Source organism: Ovis aries, chromosome 1 (genome assembly GCF_016772045.2).
Source record: "Ovis aries strain OAR_USU_Benz2616 breed Rambouillet chromosome 1, ARS-UI_Ramb_v3.0, whole genome shotgun sequence".
Classification (NCBI taxonomy): domain Eukaryota; kingdom Metazoa; phylum Chordata; class Mammalia; order Artiodactyla; family Bovidae; genus Ovis; species Ovis aries.
In genome coordinates, this window is record NC_056054.1 from 268,784,292 (window position 1) to 268,790,041 (window position 5,750).

The 5,750-nt window shown below is 47.3% G+C and overlaps 1 long non-coding RNA gene across 1 annotated transcript; it reads left to right on the top strand.

Moving 5' to 3' along the window:
- The first annotated feature begins 323 nt into the window (after window positions 1–323).
- Window positions 324–3,717, top strand: LOC132657708 (uncharacterized). Its single transcript, XR_009596239.1, has 2 exons — window positions 324–442; window positions 2,263–3,717. It is a non-coding gene; the product is annotated as an uncharacterized LOC132657708 (long non-coding RNA).
- Window positions 3,718–5,750: the final 2,033 nt, after the last annotated feature.

Here is a 5,750-nt window from a genome sequence, read left to right on the forward strand (position 1 = left end):
TCACATACTGTGGTCACAGGCTCACATGGTGATGGAGAAGCCATGACGGGCTCCAAGGCAGAGAAACCAGCAGGAGAAAAAGTCCAGAAATGTGAAAGGACTTAGGGGTGCTCCTTGGGTGCCCAGACCAGGCCATGGGGAAGAGAAACAAAAAATGAAGCCTAGAAATACCAGTCAAAAATGGGTGATGAATGCTTTAGTGTGTTGGCCTTATTCTGCATTAAGAGGAGGGCAGAATACTCAGATTTCATTCTGGCAAGAGATCGAACGAGGAGTTGTAACAGGAAGCATGACCTAATATAGTTCTCCTCTGGCTTTGGAGAAGTTGTATGAGCAGGGAGCAGACAGCAGCAAAGAATCCTTTTCAGTCGAGGACAGCATGATGGGACTTCAGGAAGAAAGTGGCCCTTGAACCTCTTAAAGGATGAGCAGGACTCAGATGGTGAGTGACGAACAAGGACACCCTGATCAGAGCAGGGACACAGGCTGGCCAGCATGCAAGGCTCATTCCAGGAGAAGCATGGGATCTGCCAGGGCTGGCCAAGGCTGTTGGAGGCTTAGGGCAGAAGATAGGCTGGCCAGGTAGACCAAATCACATTGTGGAGGCCTCTGAATGCCACCTTAAGGATATTGTTCCGAAGGGAACAGGAAGCCTGCAGGGCTGATGATGTTCAGGTTATCGCCTTCCTTTCAATTGGCTGTGACCACATGGGATGTGAGCAGAAGTGATGGGCTCATCAGCAGATCTTCCCATCCAAGCTCCAGGGCACCCCTTCCTTGCCTTTTCCTTCCCAGCTGGCACTGAGTTCAGAGTATCCTTGGAAATCCAGTGAGCATGACGAAGCCTCTATCAGCCTGAATTTCTGAAGGAATGGCTCTGTGCACACAGTCACACCATGACCGGCTTACTCACCCAGTACTATTGGGTGAACAAAAACCAACCATCTGTGAATTGTGTATCACTTTATGCATTGAGATCTATTCGTCATATCAGCTCTGCCTAACATACCTCATACTGGCCCCAACTACGAAGATGGCAATGGGGAGAAAAGAGACACAGTCAAGAGACTTGTGGAGGTTAGTCTTCTAGACATGGCTACCCGTTTTAAGGGCAAGTGAGAGTCAAATATGGGGCCAGTATGTCCAGGCAGAATGGAGGGGAGGATTGAGAGGCTATTCATCTGAGTTACCACGAAAGGAGAAAAAGGTTTGGAAGAAGGTGTATGTGTATGCTCAGTCATGTCTGACTCCTTGCAACCTTATGCACTGTAGCCCACAGGCTCCTCTGTCTGTGGGATTTTCCAGGCAAGAATACAAGAGTGGGCTGCCATTTCCTTCTCCAGGGCATCTTCCCGACCCAGGGGTTGAACCCATGTTTCTTGGGTCTCCTGCACTGGCAGAATTCTTTACTACTAGCACTACTTGGAAGAGGTGGGATCTATTTGGGACCTGTAGGAACTGGGACCCCCTCAGTGGAACTGTCCACCAGGCAGTTAGAAACACAGGCAAGGAGCCAAACCATGGAAGCCTGGGAGAACCACACAGATGCTTCCAGAGCAGCCTGTGCTGCCCAGGAAGCCTCCCCAGGCACTTTCCTCAATGTTGCAAATATTTATGTATGAAACAGACAAGGACCTACTATGTAGCTCAGGGAACTATACTCAATATTTTGTAGTAACCTATTAGGGAAATGAATCTGAAAATATATGTATAGTCATGGTGTGGTATGCCTGAAAGTAACACAACACTGTCAAGGAAGTATATTTTAATTGTTTTTAAATACTGTAGATATCAAGGATCATAGACTTTCAAAGGTTTTTACAACCACTTAGAACCTACTGAGAACTACCAGCTGCCCTGATGGATAGCTAAAGGCAATCAGCAAGTGCTCACAACTGTCAGAGATCCTCCCCAGGACATCAGTGCTCCTAAGGGGACCGAGCCTTCCTGAGATGAGAGTGTCAAGTGGCAAGGAAGGCCTTCATGCCACAGTCTGCCTTTGGGGTGTCTCCAGTCATGGAGAAAAGTCAAGAATCCCCAAGAAACAAATGCCAGTCAGCAAGGTAACAGTTCCAGGGCTTCTATAAAGCTCTTAATTTTCCACAAAGCATGCTCATGACCTTCATCTCCCTTCCAAAAAAGGAGAAGGGAACTCGGGCCATTCTAAGGTCCACAGAGAGAAACAGAGGACACTGGCAGAAAACATGTAAATTATCTCTCTTGAAAGAGGCTATTTACTGCCCCTGTTTTTCTCTGTCTCAGCCAGGACCATCTGGAGCCCAGAAAGACAAGCAACAGCAGAAGGAAGAGGAGATGGCTCATTTCAGCTGCTTGGACACACCCCCCTTGGAAGGGAGCCTCCCCAGAGGATGCGGCTGCTACTGTTGCCCTCAGGGTCTCTTCTCCAGGTTGTTCTACACTCAGGCTTCACTCCGGGCACATTAGACTGGATCAGAGGCTCTGCTACGACTAGCGTGTGTGTTAATCGCTCAGTCATGTCCGACTCTTTGTGACCCCGTGAACTGTAGCCCACCAGGCTCATCTGTTCATGGAATTCTCCAGGCCAAGAATACTAGAGTGGGCTACCATTCCCTTCTCCAGGGGATCTTCCTGACCCAGAGATCGAACCCAGGTCTCCCACAGTGCAGGCAGGTTCTTTACCACCTGGGAAGCCCCTGCTACAACTTACTGAACGGTGAAGTGGCAAGAGGTTAAAACCGAAGCAGCACGATGATGCTTGAAGAGACTCCAGGCCTGGGGCTTCCACGGTAGCTCAGTGGTAAAGAATCCGCCTGTCAGTGCAGGCGACATGGGTTCAATCACTGATCCAGGAAGACCCCACGTGCTGCAGAGCAGCTGGGCCCACTTGCTGCAGCTACTGAGCCTGCACGTTGCAACTACTGAAGCCCACACACCTTAGAGCCTGTGCTCCGGAACAAGAGGAGCCGCTGGCAATGAGAATCCCGGGCACCGCAGCTAGAGAGTAGCCCCCCGCTCGCCACAACTAGAGCAAAACCGAGCAGCAACTAAGACCCAGCACAGCCCTAAATAAATAAATAAGTAAAAATTAAGACTCCAGGGCTTCGGGCTGCTCAAACCCCAGTGCCCCGTGCTCAACATTTTTTCTTTCTTTAGTCGCTAAGTCGTGTCTCGACTGTTTGCGACCCCATGGGCTGTCGTCTGCCAGGCTCCTCTGTTCATGGGATCCTCCAGGCAAGAATACTGGAGTGGGTTGCCATTTCCTTCTCCGGGGGATCTTCCCAACCCAGGGATTGAACCCTACATCTCCTGCATTGCAGGCGGAGGGGTGGTCAACTTGGTAGAGCGTACACTCCCAAGTGGGAAAACCTGGGATGCCATACTGCCTTCACATTAATCCTAAGACACTCCGAGCAGTGGTTTTGAAGCCAAAAATCTCAGGGCGCTTCTGGGCAGTTTCTGGCCCCATCTGCAGGAAGCTCAACTGTGAGCATCTCCTTTGATTCATCCACCCTTGACCGCCTCCCAGTCCCTCACTGCCATGGAAGCCACTGAGAACTTTCCTCCATGGTGCGCAGGTGTCCCCAGGCTTCCTTTAGGATTCCAAAGAGTTCACAGAACTTCTTCTCCCAGCTACATTTCTTTTTTCTAATGCTTGGTTCCTATCATACCCTCCTTTTAAAAGGAGATCAGGGGTTCTATTTTATGTTTAAAATAAAATTTAAAATCATCATTTAACATATATCTTAGAAGTCCTTTTAAGAGTCTCCAGCCCCATTAGCCATGGAATCTGCCTGTTGCCTTGTTCTTTTTTGCTCAGCTTGCAGCTCATTTAAGGATCACTGGATCACTGGAGATAACTTGGACTTCCCTGGTGGCTCAGCTGGCAAAGAATCCGCGTGCAATGCCAGAGACCTGTGTTCAATCCCTGGGCTGGAAGATGACTCACGCTCTAGTTCTTAAAATCAAACTTCCTCTGCCAAATCCAAGACCCTGAATGTATCCAAATGGTAGAAACATGCTTTTCCCACCCATCCACCAAAATACCTCCCATTCAGACCAACAATAGCCTTAATGGGTGATTCAGTGTCCTCCAGTTCTAAGGATAATCTTCCTGCTTCACCATTGGGCCAGCAGCCTTCAATGTTCTTCACACAGACTCAGGGAATTTCACTCACCCTTTTCAAAGAGTGAGGTCCAGGTTTGAAAATTGGATTGATTTCTCATTACATTAATTAATGATGTTAACATATACACAGAAATGTATCCCCATGAGGTGTGAATCTATTTTATTAGGCAGAATTCTAATGCTGTTCCACCCTCAAGCCTTTGAAAAGCACTTCTGGTGGGGAGCGGAGGCTGAGAGAAGGGACCCTTCCTGTATTTCCACCCTGGCTTCCTGGCGATGCATTTTTCAGAAAAGTTTGCCTTGAACTTCTCTGCACCTCCTACCACCTCCCTGCACATTTACACACAGAGCACCTTTGTGAGCCTGGGACTGAGACAGGGACAGAGCACAGAGAAGGTTTGTCAAGCCAAACAAGTTGGTTCATGTGCAAAAATCCCCCAACTGCGCTTACAGATTGAATTGGAAAAACTCTCCGCTGCTTCTGGTTGAAAATTCCACTGAAACCCTTCACTGGCTGCCTGTGCCTTCAGCACATATAGTTGCCAGTGCTCGCACCACAGTCTACATGTGCAAACGCGCATGATCAGAGGCACATGAGCGGCGTGTGGCTTCAAGATGTCTGCGTCATCCGAAGGCCAATGTTTTCCTGCATATTTGCTGTGAATACACATCGCTGTCTATAATCGTGCTGTAGCCCACAACGTTTAACATGGTTTGCCTGGTGCGGCACTTGGATTTTGAACTTAACAACACTAGATGCTTGAGTGTACTGAGCAATGGGGCGGGACTTCTTTGGCTGGCAGTCATACCTTGATGAAGAGCTCCAATGACTGGAAAGCAATAGTTACAGGTCTGCAACTGTGCTGTACGACAGCCACTAGCCACTTGTGGCTTTTGACCCTTGAAATGTGGCTAGTTCAAATTAAGACGTGCTATTGCTAGAAAATGCGCACTAAATCTCAAAGATTAGGCACCAAAAAAGAGTCAAATAACTCATTGATAACTTCTTTGGTATTTTTTTATTGAAGTATAGTTGATTTACAATGTTATGCTAATTTCAGTTGCATAGCAAAGTGATTCAGTGATTATATATATATGGGTCTCCCACATTGCAGGCAGACGCTTTACCATCTGAGCCACCAGAAAAGACATATATATCTATAGACATTGTCTTTCTCTGACTCTTTCCCCTTACAGGTTTTTACAAGACATGTAAAGTTCCCTGTGTCTGTGTAGAGTATACTCCTATAGTACAGGAGTATAATTCCCTGTGCTATACAATATATTGTTGATGGTTATCTATTTTATATATGGCTTTGTTTAAATCATGTCCAACTCTTACAACCCCATAGATTATAGCCCACCAGGCTTCTCTGTTCACGGGATTTCCCAGGCAAGAATACTAGAGTGGGTTGCCATTTCCTTCTCCAGGGGATCTTCCCGACCCAGGGATGGAACCCATGTCTCCAGCATCTCCTGCATAGACAGACAGAGTCTTCACCACTGAGCCACCTGAGAAGCCCATTTTATATATAGCAGTGTGGATGTTTAATCCCAATCTCCTAATTTATCCATTCCTCATTAATAACTTTTTAGAATGATGGCATAATGATAAATTAGCTATACTAGATTAAGTAAAATG